The sequence below is a fragment of the Lepidochelys kempii genome, chromosome 11, assembly GCF_965140285.1.
Source record: "Lepidochelys kempii isolate rLepKem1 chromosome 11, rLepKem1.hap1, whole genome shotgun sequence".
Lineage (NCBI taxonomy): Eukaryota > Metazoa > Chordata > Testudines > Cheloniidae > Lepidochelys > Lepidochelys kempii.
The window spans coordinates 23,227,336-23,244,059 of NC_136390.1; the positions used below are offsets into that span (position 1 = coordinate 23,227,336).

Sequence of the window (16,724 nt, forward strand, 5' to 3'; positions counted from 1 at the left end):
CTGCAGCCATATTTACAACTGATGCTCTAACTTAACAACTCAACTTGTCTTGCCAGAGAAGCCATGCAGTTCAAATTATACTTTAGTGATTCACTCAGCTATTACAGATTCTTTCTTTCTTTTTAATTTTTACAATAGAGATATTAATAAAACAAATTAATGCTAATTAATGTCTCTATATTGTCTGTTTGACATATTGTTGATTCAATTGCAAACTTTTTGTGCGCAAGCCAATGCTAAAATATTCATAAAATGTCGGTAATTACAGTGCTAGAACCCTCATAACATTCATACTAAGATCCCTTGTGGTTGTTATGCCATTATATTTTTTGGTAAGTCCCCAATGTTACCTAACCAAAACAAATGCCAGTCTAACTTGTAAGTAATTTTAGAGTCTCTCTTACATTTTTTTTCCTCTTCTGCATTTTGGTGCCTGTTTTTATTGATGTTATTCAAAGCTATAGTACTGTCCCAGGGTTAGGATGAACTTTCATTTGTATTTTAAGAGTTTTTGTTTAATCATAAATAATCACAGCAAAATAAAATGTAATTAAGACATTTGATCTTTCTTCTTCTCTCATTGAAGGTCATTTTCATTGGAAGTATATACAGAATCCTAAAAATGTATTGTATAAAAATGTGAGACTTAATCACCATTTCTTACAAGTTTACAACTTGTTCCAGGGGTCATGGGAAAAGTATATCTTGCAAAAGATAGTTTTCAGAATAAAGATGGAACAACCCAGTGCTTTTGTTGTCTAGAATCTGAAAAAAAGAGAACCAGTGGAAAATTAAAAGATCTTTAGACAGTTAACCACAAAGGAGAAAGCAATTTTAATTTAATGATTGTTAGCTGGATTTATGTGAAGGGTGCAATGAACTTGGCCTAGAGATTCAAACTCCTGGAAATTCATGATTTAATTAAGTAGAAAGGACAGCACTGGAAATACTGTTATTCCCAGAGTGGTAGGTAGACAGGAAGTGACAGAATAACAGAACGGAGGCAGTGTGCAGGGGGAGATAGTAGCAGTGTTTTTGGAAAGAAAGAAGCACAACCATCTGATAGGGGATAAGACAGGGAGAGAAATATAGAGGGAGGGAGGGAGAAAGTTTTACAGTGGGAGAAGGAGGAGGAGGAGCAAAAAAGAGAAGCAGATTGCAAAAGGGAAAAATGGAGATTAGAGAGAAAATCAATTTTATTTTTCAAAATTTGCATTATGAAAACTCCAAACCTTGTACAACTTGCCTAGTTTCATGTTCCAGTCTCAGCTCAGGCTCATCAAAAGGTGCACCTGGTGTTTGCAGATGTTTAGAGTAGCCTGGGAGTAACCCAGGAGGACGGAGGCCAAAGGTGCCTTTACACACCTTTGCGCCTCCCAGAATCCAGGCTATGGGTGGTGGGGGGGGGGGTAGTACAGCCCCCAGTACAAGGCTTCTGGGCATCTGTAACTTATGGCATCCTTACCTAGGCTGCCTATGGGCTGTTCTTCAGCCTAAAATACCCAGAGTGCAGAGCGCTCCAGCCATGAACCCTACAATACTGACCATCACTCCCTTACCTCTAAACCTTGATGGAAGAGTGACATAGGGCTGCTTACACTGGCTCCATATTTCTACACTTGAGGAGTTTCCCTAGGGCCACAGCAGCCCCTTTACAACCCCTTTTCATGCCAGAGTGATGTAAAGGGGGCTGCAGCTGGGGCCAGAATCCTACCCAAAGACTTATACCATTGGTCATGATACTGGCTCTTGATGAATAAATAATAATTAAAATAGATGTATTTTACATATGCCTACAGGTGTCTGTCCTGTATCTTCTTATGCCAGACCCCACTCTTGTGCAAACAAAATAAAAAGCGTTAAAAGTTGAAAAGAAAAAAGAAAGCTGGTATAAATCATTTGTGTGTTTCAGGTTCTCACTATCCTAGTGTCCATTGCTAATGCTAAATTATAACAGAAAAATCCAAAGTATGTAAGATATCAGTATGGATATCAAATGAATTCATAAGGATTAATAGGAAAATGTGTTCACTGTTTCTACAGAGCAATTGATCCTTTAAAGCATTGCATTATTGTTCTTTGGTTCATGTGCTTTTTTCATAATTGCTGTAACTTTAAGCAAGTATATCATTTTAGTTAATACAGTATGTAAATAAAAACTAATCTCAATGGTATGAGATAAAATTTCATTGTGCTGTATTTACGAGTTTGTACTTGATATACATTTTTCTATTATCATTTTCTTGGATTAAGATCCTCGCATTTACTCATATTCTATTTACTCTAAGTGTTGTTTTTACTAAGTTCTGGCATAAACTATCTCAGAACAGCAGTAATTTATGTGAAGCTAAGTCCAATGTTTATGCAAGCTTCTGATGACATTTTATACTGGGGTTGGTATTAGGAAGCAGTATGTGGAGGTGCCAAGTCTCCCGGCATGGCTGAAACTCAACAGATCTAAAGCCCTCCTCCTAATGGCCAGATATGCCTCCAGCCAAGATACTCAACTGCAGAGTCATGGGAAATACTTATGTACCAATTATGGGAAAGGCACATTTAATGAAAACTTTATGTTTACTTTCATAGTCTTAGTAAGATGGCCTAAATACTCAGAACAGCTGGCACATTCACTGTTGTGGAAAAGATTTTTTCCCTCATAGTTACTTTTTCTTTTTAGAAAATATATAATCTACATACTGTACTGTATCAAAAAATGTTGCTTATATACTTCATTTAAAAAAAATCCAAAAAACAGATCTTAAGAGTCCAGCCCTATATGTTGCCTGTTTGAATCAGAAAGAACAAATATTCATGCTTTGCTGGACAACTGTGCTGTTAACAAGATAATCTTAACCATTATTTTACAAAGGTGCTTATATGTCACATACTGTGCACAATAAAACATGGTTTACTTTTTTCAATTTTAGCATATTGTTGCCACACATAGGAAAAAAATCCTAATAGTGAGCTAAATAAAACATACCATTTAGTATGTTTCCTTATCTAGATGGTTTCACATTATACTGTCAAACCACAAGAGGATATTCTGATACACTGACACCGTTGGGTAGGTAACTTGCTATTGGCCTTTTTTTATCTTAGTTACACTAATTTGTATCCAGACTATCTCCATGAAATCAGTGGAGTTACTCTGGAATCACACTGACGTAACTGAGATCAGAGACTGGTCCATTGATTCTGTTGGATGTTGTTTGCCTCTTAGCCAGCCTTTTAATATAGACGGAAAGGACAGGATTTCTTTGTGTCCAGTAAACTTCTCTTCTCAGACCATAAAGCAGATCTAACTAGTCCATACGCATTTGTTTATACAGTTGTGAACTCCAGCTTTGTAATCTCTCATTTACTATTTCTAACTGTGGAAATGGAACTGGGTGCAGAGTCTCTCTCTTCATGAGCCATATTGCAGGGCTGTCAGGATAGTTTATCATAAATATTAAATAAAAAAATAAAAAAAATAAAATATTTCTGCAAACCCTACCTGAGTGGTCCATTGACTTAACATTTTCAGGAGCATGTTCATTATTTTTTTTTCCTATCCATTTTACTTGTTCCTTCTTCGATATTTGGTGAAATGCTGCCCCTAAAAATATGAGGAACCCAACTCTGATCCCTTTCAGTCAAAAGGACTTTTGCTACCAGCTTAACTGGGGGAAAGAGTGGACTCTTGGTGTCCAGTGTAGTAGTCCCTACAGAGAAAGTGTCTATTATTTCCTTAAGGCTAGATGGTAACTGAACATTTTGCCTTGAGTAAGGTTGGTGTGTACCTGATGGGTACACGGAGGGAAAAATTGTGAGTGACAGAGTTACAATTCTTTTCTTGCTCCCACTTTCTGTCGGAGTGGGAAGAATCATAGAAACATAAAATTGTAGGATTGGAAGGGACCTCGAGAAGTCAGCTACTCCAGTCCCCTGCACTCATGGCAAGACAAGTATTATCTAAAAAGAAAAGGAGTACTTGTGGCACCTTAGAGACTAACCAATTTATTTGAGCATGAGCTTTCGTGAGCTACAGCTCACTTCATCGGATGCTGCATCCGATGAAGTGAGCTGTAGCTCACGAAAGCTCATGCTCAAATAAATTGGTTAGTCTCTAAGGTGCCACAAGTACTCCTTTTCCTTTTGCGAATACAGACTAACACGGCTGTTACTCTGAAACAAGTATTATCTAGACCATCCCTGACAGATGTTTGTCTAACCTGCTCTTAAAAATAACCAATGATGGAGATTCCACAACCTCCCTACGCAATTTATTGCAATGCTTAGCCACCCTGACAGTTAGGAAGCTTTTCCTAATGTCCAACCTAAACCTCCCTTGCTGCAGTTTAGTCCATTGCTTCTTGTCCTATCCTCAGGGGTTAAGGAGATCAATTTTTCTACCTCCTACTTGTAACAACCTTTTATGTACTTGAAAACTGTTATCTCAGTCTTCTCTTCTCCAGACAAAACAAACCCAGTTTTTTCAATCTTCCCTCATGGGTCGTTTTTTCTAGACCTTAATCATTTTTGTTGCTCTTCTCTGGACTTTCTCCAATTTGTCCACATCTTTCCTGAAATATGGCACCCAGAACTGGACACAATACTCCCATTGAGGCCTAGTCCGCACCGAGAAGAGAGAAATAATTACTTCTCATGTCTTGCTTACAACATGCCTGAGAATTATGTTTGATTTTTTAAAATCAGTGTTACACAGTTGACTCATATTTAGCTTGTGGTCCACTATGACCCCCATATCTCTTTCTGCAGTACTCCTTCCTAGGCAGTCATTTCCCATTTATATGTGTGCAACTGATTGTTCCTTCCTAAGTGGAGTACTTTGCATTTGTTCTTATTGAATTTCATCCTATTTACTTCGGACCATTTCACTAATTTGTTCAGATCATTTTGAATTTTAATCCTATCCTCCAAAGCACTAGTAACCCCTCCTAACTTGGTATCAACCATAAACTTTATAAGTGTACTATCTTTGCCATTATCTAAATCATTTAGGAAGATATTGAACAAAACCGGACCCAGAACTGATCCCTGTGGGACTCCACTTGTTATGCCCTTCCAGCTTGACTGTGAACCACTGATAACTACTCTCTGGGAACAGTTTTCCAACCAGTAGTGCACCAACCTTATAGTAGTTCCATCTAGGTTGTATTTCCCTAGTTTGTTTATGAGAAGGTCATGCAAGATGGTATCAAAAGCCTTACTAAAATCAAGATATACCACATCTACTGCCCTTCTTCTCCCCCCATCCAGAAGGCTTGTTACCCTGTCAAAGAAAGCTATTAAGTTGGTTTGACACAATTTGTTCCCGACAAATCCCTGTTGACCATTACTTATCATCTTATTATCTTCTAGATGTTTTGCAAATTGATTGCTTAATTATTTGCTCCATTATCTTTCCAGATACTGAAGTTAAGCTGCCGGTCTGTAATTCTCCAGGTTCTCCTTATTTCCCTTTTTATAGATTGGCACTATATTTGCCCTTTTCCAGTCCTCTGGAATCTCTCCCATCTTCCGTGACTTTTCGAAGATAATCACTAATGGCTCCGATATCTCCTAAGCCAGCTCCTTGAGTATTTTAGGACATATTTCATCAGTCCTTGGTGACTTGAAGACATCTAACTAAGAAATAAGTTACTTTGCCTCTCTTCATGGAGAAGTCTACTTAGTTACAGATTAACTAGGATGAGGCCAGAGCTCCCTACCCATTTCTGCTTGTTCCCACCAGGGAATATTGGGTAGTAGCTGGGGACACAATCTGAGCAGGGCCAAGTATTGGAATGAGGGAAGCTTGTGACAGTCTAAACCTCAGCTTATTCAATAATTCACAGACTGTGCAGTCTTGCCAAGGGTGGGGCTCTCATCTCAAGTTTTTATTTCCCTATGCCAGGTATTATTTCCAGTCATTTCTTGAATCATTTGTTTATTTTGTTATTCGCAGACCCTTTAAAGTTCCACCGGCTGTTTTTAAGTAAAAGTAATTAAAAAAATTAGAACCATCACTCTGTAATACCTTAACAAAATGCCAACCAGTACTTTTTCATATCAAAACTTGATCATGTGAAAGTGAACTGATATTAAAATCTTTTCCAGGGATGATAATTTCTCTGGGTCCAATGGCACCATAAACTAACATATTGAATACTTTACTACCCTAAACATGTTGTTGTGCTAACAGTATATTTTAGGTTTGTGAAGGAATGGGGCTAGTTTTCCAGAGAAATTTGATTTCATTTATCTTGGCATCCATCTATTGAAACATGGTTTTGACAATTCATTCTTCCCCTACATTTCCAAATCCAACTTATTATGCCCAAATTAATTTAAATGACTTTAAAATGATACCATCAACTCCACAGTTGATGATTACAGGTATAGATTTTATTATAACATGAACATTGCAGACACTGTTTTGTCTCTGTTTTTTCGGAGCACAATATGCTGTGACAGGAATGATACATAGAATTGCATATTTGACTCAGTGCTGAAAAGCCACCCTGAGATCCATAACCTTGCCTAAAGATTTAAGAAAGACCTTTAGTCCACTTCTGAGAAGGTTCTTAGCTCAGAAAACTTTATCTCTCAACTTTGCTTCTTAGCAGCTGTTATGTTTTTTGCTGTCATTTGTTTGACAGGATCCAGTTATAGGTTCCGATGTCTGTTTAAAGAAACAGGGAGGTTGTTGGCTTTAAAATTCCCTTACTGCTTGTGTGTTCAACATTTTCCCAGGCTTTTCTACATAGTTTGCCAAGCAAAGGGACTGACCTTTTGTAGCAAACACTTTTTCATTTCTAAATGCTCACTTTGATTTTTGTCCCATTTTATGCTCATTCCAAACTGTTTACAACCCACTAAAAATGACTGTGAATTATATGTTTGTGTAATGGATTCCTTTTGTGGTTGAAGTAGAATGTTTACTTTGAACAATTAGTTATCTTTGGGTAGATTATAGTGACCTGAAAAAAAGAATGGCTAAAATTATTACGGTACCTTAACTATTTCCTTTTGTTATCTTCTATGTTAGTCTAACATGTTATTTACCAGCTTCATTGCTCTGAGCTTACAGTGAGAAAATCACATTGAACAGGAACAGTGACAAAACCTCTACTGGTAGTTCTGCTAAGATTTGTTGGTCATTCTTTTAGATTATGGCTAGACACTCTGAGTCTAATATTTCCGAAGTAACTAATACTTTTGAGTACCTCCATTTTGAGATGCCCAAACTTAAAAGAGCCTGATTTTCAGGAATTTTTGAGCAGCTGCCCTCTGAAAATCAGACCTCTTGAAGTTGTTTCAAGTTGGGCACCACAAAATCACTAGTCACTTTTTGAAAATTGTTGTCCAAAACTGCATTTTGATTGTTTGGGATATCATCACATAAACACAAATAAAAAATCCCTATTTCCCTGTGTTCAGTGATTGAGGGAGAAGATTTATTGGTAGGGACAAAAATAAGGTACCTTGTGGGATTGTAGTGAAGAGATGCAGTCATCTCACCCCAAGAATTTAGGACCATCATAAACCACACCCCTTTCTCCACTCCAATGTTGAAGAAACACTCCAAGTGCAAGGCGTGTTTCTTCGACCTTTCCTTCTCTAACACATAGCAACAAGTATTTATATTAAACATACACACACACACATACCCTACTAAAACAGGACTCCCCACTCCACCTGCTTCTCCCTCTAGGGAGAGGGTGAGAGAACAAACAACATATGAGAGATGTGTAGTCATGTGCTTGATGGACTACTGGAAGTTCTTCAGATACTACAGTGATAAGCACAGTATAAGAACATAGAATAGAATATAGTACAGTAGAATAGATCCTGAGGGAGAGAAGCGATGAAGGTGAAAAATGGCAGTTTAAACTACCCTCTCCCACAAATTACCAAGATGCCATTTGGGCAGCAGCTTGTGGCCTTTTCATCCACTTTTAACTAACATTCTAAAAGAGAAACTTGGAGCTGTTCTATAGTCCAAATTGTTGGGAGATTTTTTTATAAAAGAAAGTGAGATGAAAGTAGCTGTTTAGTCATAAATTGCTCCTGAAAAAACAGCTGCATTTCTGGGGGACAGATTAAGCACCCAAGAGTCCAAATAGTCTATGGAATTGAATAAATGGAGAAAGTTAAAAATAATTGCAAACAATAAAGGTGACTATTTTCTTCCTATTTTATCCTTTTCCTAGGAACTACTTTTTATAGTGGAAGGAGACATTTAGTAAGACTTTTTTTTTTAAGGAAAAATTAGTTAGCCTAATCTAATAATGGCCAGCCATTAGTAGACACTTTTGGAGTAGTTGATGACACAAAGCCAGGGCAGCCAAAGTATGTACAAACAGCCTACTCATTCACAACTTTTCATAGTTTACCAGTGTATATAGTAATATGCTATTGTTATTAGATTTGTACTAAATGATCTGTTTGACCCACGGAGCATTGGGTTAAGGAATGATGTTAGCCCAGTTCCTTAGCAGGAGCCAAGAAGTGCACAGGGAAGTTCAAGAAGAGATGCATGAATCCACCTTTGTGCTCCCCCAGTCCTGGGTCTGTCCAGGTGCCAGCTAGTCCTAGACATAAATTAGTGTAGTAGACTCTGACAGTTGTTCCAACAGGGCATTTTGGAAGTTGGGAATTAGGATTCCCTTATGTAAGGGGGAATTCTTGAGTGGTCAGCTACACTGTCTTTAGGGCAGTTTTACACCACTGTCAGAGTGCAAAATTGCTCTAAGGCAGAGCAGGACATGGGCCATGAATTACAGTTTAGGAGCTACTTTGCTCCTTGTTTCTCCTTGTATATCTTTTATTGTTGCAGGCTTTTCTGTCATAAACACAGGATTTCATCCATGAATAACAAGCAGTTCATTTCTATGATTTCATTCATTTATTTGGAATATATTTATTTACTTTTTTCTTTCTATTAACATTTTTTCTATCTTTGCCCCTGCTTCCAGGCCTACAGTTGCTTGCTTGCTTGCTTGCTTACTCTGATATCATTTTACTTACTGCTTCCAGTTGCCTTAGAATTCAGTACCCTGAAAGTGCAGAGATCGTATTGCTCCACTAAACTATCTGAGCTCCTAGTTCTACTAATTTTTCACTGTTCATTCTTTCCAACTTTGGGATAATCTATTATAGTTAGATCCAGGCACACAGTAAAAGCTAACACTTCCGTAAAGAATGTGCAATTTGTACTGTTTAGCTTGTGATGAGATTCTTGAAGTCTTTTTTATGATTCTATCTTGTTCCAAGGAGATTTCTGTTCCCTACTTTTATAAGCATTCTGTGTGTGTGTGTGTGTGTGGACGCGGGGTGGGGGAACAGAATCAAAACAAACTGATAAAAAAATTACATGCTGAAAAAAAAATCCAGCAGTTCAGCAGATAAACCCTTTTTCCAGGGAATATTTGTGGAATGAACAAAAATGTTCCTGAGGGCAATGAACTATGTTTACTTTAAAGTGGCCATCAACCATAATGTTAAATGTACAGATGAATGCAATGTGAAACAACTGAACGAAGTTCAGAGAAAACTCCTTGCAGGTTTGTGATTTAAAATGTTCTATTTTTACTTCTGAGTAGAAATTAACAGGAAATTAGTTTTGTGCAAATGTATTGGCAAGGATTCTTCAACCAGTTCTATGTTCAGACTCATGCAATCCCACTATAGCCACCTTTCTAAGAGCATGAGCCAGTTAACAGTGTTGTGCAAGGTCCAAGATAGAATTGGCTCTGTAGGGGTATTCATTCTGGGGCCTCTGTGTCTGCTAGAAAGCCGCATTCTGAGTTTGAAAAAAAATCAAGAAGTGTCAACAGGAAACATCAAGGGCAAATTGGGGAAAAGAGGGAGACAGCAGAATAAAAAAACTGAGCTTACACAGTACAGAAAGGAAGAAAAATGTATTTTAAAATTCCAGAAACATGTAATGTAAGCGAGATAAAAGAAGTTCAACATGAACACTGTACTGGAAAAAAGACAAGCTTTTGAACCAGTTGACATCTTTGTCATAGTTACCTGATGCCTGTTTCATGGACTAATCTGTTCCAAAGAAATGTATCCTCCTTGCCCCTTTGCCAGTAACAACACGCAGACACTGAGTGCACCACAGTAACTTTTGCAGTGCCTTGGCCAAATTAATCCCTGGTGTAAATACAATGCTGTCACTGGTATTACACCAGGGATGCAATTGAGCTTTTGCCTTTTTCTAATGTGGTATAATGGATCGTTGTGTAACCTTTTATAAGGAGATGGAGATTTTATGTTCAGAATTTTCTATGAAATCTTTCTCATCCTGCTTACCAAAAAAGTAAACCCATGTAACTTATGAAAATAAAACTGAATACCATACAAAGGCGTCTAAAAATTAAAACAATTTCAAAATACATTATAAATGAAATACGTGATATTGACACGTTAGAGCCAAGACTATGGAGAAAATGAAATCATATAAAACCATTTGCTCATTGGCTTACTCTATGTCAGTGTTTCCCAAACTTACAACAGTTGCGTACCCCTTTTGAGACATTTGTCTTGGAGGTGGGGAAGGTGGTAGCCACATTTTTATAACACACTGCTAATTCATTTCATTCTGGATTAAATGTTTATTAGAAATAAATAAAAAATTATATTACATATAGTTGACACAAAAATTCTAATAGAAATAATAGTTACATATAGAAATAGTACTAGAAATAATTAAAATAGAAGCAAATCAACAGTCTGGCAGAACAGTGTGTATGTATGTATATATATGTATATGGTGAATTCGTATAATTCTGAAATTAAAATACGCTGGTTTGGTTAGGTTAGTGAAGAAAGCACTAGTTTTAATACTTACTATTTCGGTATTGAAAATTTTTCAATACAAACCAAACTATTCAGTGCGAGGGATGGAACTGCTTTTGACCAGACACTATTGCAGGGATGTCTGGCTCGACGTTTGTGATCTTAAGACGAAGATGGGGCTCCACGTCAATAAGATGATTTCGTTTTTTCTTTTGATGCCAACCAGCGCAGAGAATCTGATCTTGCACAAATACGAGGTGGGAAAAGGTAGAAGATACTTGACAGCTTTGTCTGATAGAGCTGGATATTCAGAGCTAACCCCCAACCAAAATGACGTCCGTGTATTTTGCTCAAATTTTGTTTTCAGGAAGCTATCTGAAGCCAGCTCCAAGAGCTGTTCTTCTGAAGCAGAGAGGTTATTTGGCAATGTTTGAACATTGATGATAAAAGGGTTCCTTATCCATTCAAAGGTGCCATCCAGTTCAGGGAAGTACTTACGAAGATCTTTCTGCAAGCTTTCCAAATGCTGCTTAATGGTCTGCAACACATCACTGTCAAGTTTGTTAGTCAAGTTTATTACTAAGTCATGAAGAGATGGAAAGGAATCCAGTTCATGACGACTAAGACGTGTATGCCACAGTTTCAATTTGTGACCATGGTACTCACTTTGTCTTGAACATGGAATATGGATATGAGTTTTCCTTGCAAGGATAGACTGAGGTTGTTCAAATGAGCAAAGATATCTGCAATATATGCTAGTTCACATAGCCATTTCCAGTCATGTATATGGTCTCGCAGGTTAAAGGTTTCATCTAAAAAAACTTGCAGTTCTTCTTGCAGCTGAAACAGGCGATTCAGAACTTTTCCACACGAAAGCCAACGCACTTCAGTGTGAAATAGGACTTGTGTGTAATCACTGCCCATCTCATCACAAAGCTGAGAAAACAGCTGGGCATTCAGAGGGCGGCCTCTCACAAAATTGTTTATTTTCACAGCTTCATCCAGTACTTGCTTTAGATCTGCCTGCATGTTCTGGGTGGCGAGTGCTTCCCTGTGAATGCAACAATGAGTCAATTTTGCTTCTGGTGCAACAGCTTGAATATGTGCAACAACTTCTTTCTTCAAACCAATCATGGCTCTGGTGCCATCCATGCTTATTCCAACACAACAACTCCAATCCATGTCATTGTTTTTGATAAAGTCATCAATAACTTTAAAAATAGCTTCTCCAGTTCTATGAGTTGGCATAGGTTGGCAGAACCAAATGTCATCATGGACTTCATTATTCAGCTCGTATCTGACAAACAACAAAAGATTAGCTAAATTCACAATATCAGTGGATTCATCCGCTTGCAGTGCATAGTAGCAACTCTTTTGTACTCTTGACAATAATTGCTGCTTTACGTTTTTGGCCATATCTGTGATGCTACAATGAACAGTGTTATTTGAGAGGGAGACACAATCTATACCTTTGCAAGCCTTGTCTTCAATCATCACTTGCACCATTACTTTGGCTGCAGGTTTTACTAATGTCTCACCAATCACTTCAGCAGCTCCGGACTTTGCAATTAAGTACGCCACACTATATGAAGCTTCCAAGGATTTCATATTTTCACCTCCCGTCACATTACGAATTGTTTTCTGGAAATTTTGGAGATCTTTGCGCCTATTTTAGAAGAATTCTACAGGTTTTCCCTCGTATTCTTTGTTTGCTATCGAAATGGCTTTTTAGGTTGGATGGTTTCCTACTTTCATTTGTGAGAGTCTCGTAACAAATCACACATAGTGGAACAGGCTCCACCTCATTGCCAGGCCACAAAAATCCCAGTTTAAGATATTCTTCAACATATTTGTGGGCTTTTTTCATTTTCTTTGCAGCTGATACGTTCAATAAACTTACAGATGGTTCATACGGTTCACTAATTTTGTCATCACAATTGTCTGATGTAGCCATATCACTGCATTTTTGGCATAATTATCACTAACATTCATATTTTCTTCAAAATTTTCTTTTGTACGTTTCAAACTCCCGTTTTTAGCCAGCGATCCATTGCTAATGGGTTTAACAAAAATGAAAAGAGAGAAATTTTGTATATTAATACACACCAAGTATGTACTTGCTACGATCATTAGATTACAATGAGTAGATATTCACTTTTATCTTTTATCAGTCGGTATGACTTCTGCACATGCCACAAAGGCAAGTGTATTGCCCAAGCCGCGGTAACGCGCACGCTTGGTTTGCGTCGATTCTGCTGTGTTATTAGATGTTACTGAACACGTTATCATATTAGTTACAATGTAAACCTATGTGTATTTCTACTGTAAAAGTGTACACCATTCTTATATATTAAATTTTAGTGAATTGTTTTCTGCTGCTAAGAAAAAACTATGATAAAGTAAAATAAAAATTCTGCCGCGTACCCCTTGAAACCCTTTCACGTACCACCAGTGGTACGCGTACCACACTTTGGGAAACACTGCTCTATGTCAATGAGAAAACGAAGGCCCGGACATACCTCTAGTCAGAGCCATATGAAGGGAAGCTCATTCTTGAGAATATCCACCTCCCAGCCACAAAAAATATTAAAGAATAAACAATATTGTCCCTTCCTCCTCAAAATCCAGGATGTGAGGCACAGTGCTATAGCTTAGCAGCAGCATTTATACCATCAAGCTATGTGTTTCCACTGTAAACCCCTATATTAAGAACTTAATAGCTCAACCATAATAACACACTTTGGGCTAAAGTTTGGCATGATGAGTCTTACCCTGGAAGGAAATATTTACAAAATGGTGGTTTCAGCTTCTTTTTCTGCCCCTGCTCCTCAGAAATGGCTTAATATGATTTTTAAATAAAATTGTGTATGCAATTATTCCTTAATGTAGACTAATTGCTTTTTGTATTTTGGAAAAATAAACATTATAGTACCTGGGTTGACATTTTTTTAAAAGGAAGTGCTAATGCAATAAAAGGAATTAAATAAAAATTTTAGTGTGTCCATATAGCACACTATGGGGTGGATTTCAAAATTTTTTAGCCTGCAACTTTCAGGAACAACTAATTGTTGTTTTATTACTGCAATTATTTACTAGATGAGTTTATGTCATATCAATGGCTAACCATGTGATATGAGAGGATAATCAGATTGATGCCTGAATGAGAACTGATCTCACAAATAATTTCTGGAGCAAAGAAGAGGCCAGGTTAAAAATCAGGGCCTATGGTTGTTTCTGTAACTCAGTTTACACCCAGTGGATTTATGAAATTTACACTGCATGGAGTTAATAATCTGGTAACTAAGAAATCCCCAAACAGGCTATTATATGTTAAGCCATTATGTGCTATTGAATTAGTGTTTCTTTTAAAGATCCCCAAATTAGACATTAACCTAATAGACTGCTCTAGCTCAATCAGGATCCTAACAGGTTATTGGTCCAAGAAGAGTTTTTAAGAATCTACATTGTAATTATATACCAAATTCTGCTTTGTTACATGCAAACAACCTCATTGGTTTGAATGGAGTTCTACACAGAATGTTTCCTTGTTATTTCATAATATACCATAAATATATCATTTAGAGAGTAAATTGACCTATTTGAGCATCTAATTCAGTGGTTCTCAAAGCCGGTTGGCTGCTTGTGCAGGGAAAGCCACTGCTGGGCTGGGCCAGTTTGTTTACCTGCCAAGTCCACAGGTTCGGCCAATTGCGGGAAGGGCGGCCAGCACATCCCTTGGCTTGTGCTGCTTCCCGCAGCCCCCATGGGCTGGAGCGGCGAACCGTAGGCAGTGGGAGCCGCAGTTGGCCGAACCTGCGGACACGGCAGGTAAACAAACCAGTCAGGCCGGGCAGGGGCTTTCCCTGCACAAGCGGCGGACTGGCTTTGAGAACTACTGATCTAATCTTTCTGTCAATGAAAGATTACTCCATGCAGCATATTTTCTGGGGTGCCTTCTTCTGTCCAGTTTTCCAGTGATGTGTTTTCCTCCACATACTTGTGAGACTATTCCATAATCTAGTAGATCTTACTATTAGAAAATATTTCCTGATGTTCATCCTACATTTTGATTGGCTACATATAATTTCTTTCCACTACTCCTAGTTGTACTAACATAGGACCCAATCCAGCAAAGCAATTAAGCGGATGCTTAACTTTAAGCACCTGAGTAGTCCCATTAAAGTAAATGGAACTACTCACTTTCTTAAAGCTAAGCAAATGCTTAAGTGCTTTCTGTTGAATTGGAGCTTTATGATGCCCTAAACAATTCATAAATCCAGACCAGAAATCTTAAACTTCCAGGTTTTTCTCAGGAAAAAAGGCATGTAAATCAGTTGTCCAGATCATGGCCAGCCCATATAGCAATGAAATACAAATATTCCTCTGCATCTCCAGAATCCAAAAGAGCACAGGGATTGATGCAGCAGGTTGATTGATTTAACACCCAAGTGGAAATCCTTGATTTAAACAATCAATTGTAATCAACTTTTCCATTTGGACTTCAGTTATTTTTTAAAGAAAGGTGCATTTTAATTGGTTTATATAACCATTAAAACATGTTGATTTACAACTAAATTGAGCCTTTGCACTAGATTTGGTACATCCTTTTGCTACCAAGTAGGGTATACTATGACTATATACATTTATTTAAGCAATTATGTAGTTTAATGTTTTCACTTCTTATTAATGGTACATTTTAGTATATTAAATTATTAATGATAAATTGTTTACTAGATAATTAACTTTTTGCTCATGATTTGTGTCAAGCTGCATTAGGACAATAACTGGAATTTCTTCTTTGAGTAGTGTTCCTATGGGTGTTCCACTTCAGGGGCACATGTGCCTCTCAAGCTCGTGATTCCAGATTTTTCATTAGCACTGTCCTTTTGGCCTGGGTGTGTGCTCTATATAACCCCGTGCAGTGCACTGGGGGTATATAAAGCTTTGTGGGCAAACCAACCTCAGTTCCTTCTCTTCTGCATCAGCCTGTCTGCCTTGTATGTGCCTCAGCGTGTTTTGTAGTTGTATTAGTTAGGTTAGTGTTTCTAGCTACTGTTAGTTGTTGTTAGTATAAAATTAATTAGATAGTTGTGAGAGGTTTCAGTTTTTCCTCTTCCCTTTTTTCTCCTCCATTTTTTTCTGGTGAGTTTATTTGGTTTGGCTAGGCATACCTGGCTCACCAGGTTTCAAATGCTGCCTCTCTTGTCTGAAGCCTATTCCAGTCTAAGTGTATCTATTGCTTAGGAGATTCCCTTAGGAGGGCCACACTGAGGTTATACTTCTACAGACAACAGGAGATTTAGCAGGTCTCAAACTGCCCAGAGATCATGATTGGCTCAGATCTCTGGTTTTCACAGAACCACCAAATCCGCTAGAAAAAGACAGAGATTCCAGAGGAAAAGTGCTTCCCACCCTCCTTCAGCTAGTACCACTTTACCATCAAAACAGCAATTTTGATGAGTTAGTCGAGGGCTTGATTCCTCCCTCACCTATAATTTGCAAGCTACAATGCTTCGCACTTTTGGACAGTGCCTTTCCCATTTCCAACCGACCAGGAAGCATATTATAACAGATGTGACTCATAGAGGTTATAATAGTAGGCTACTCTATTCACTTTACACACCCTCTTCCCCATCCCTCTTCATCGACCCTGCTCATGAAACTATACTATAAGTCAAGAAGTACACTCCCTTCTTTCAGAGTAACAGCCATGTTAGTCTGTATTCGCAAAAAGAAAAGGAGGACTTGTGGCACCTTAGAGACTAACCAATTTATTTGAGCATGAGCTTTCGTGAGCTACAGCTCACTTCACCGGATGCATACCGTGGAAACTGCAGCAGACTTTATATACACACAGAGAATATGAAACAATATGAAACTCCCTTCTTTGTTTAGGAGCAGTAGAACCAGTCCCATTCCCTCACCAG

General features: G+C 37.9%; 1 protein-coding gene across 7 annotated transcripts in view; it reads left to right on the top strand.

Annotated features, from left to right (window-relative positions):
* The window catches only part of ARHGAP15 (Rho GTPase activating protein 15), a 463,932-nt gene that overhangs the window by 290,318 nt on the left and 156,890 nt on the right, over nt 1-16,724 (top strand). The gene's annotated exons all lie outside the window — the stretch shown is intronic.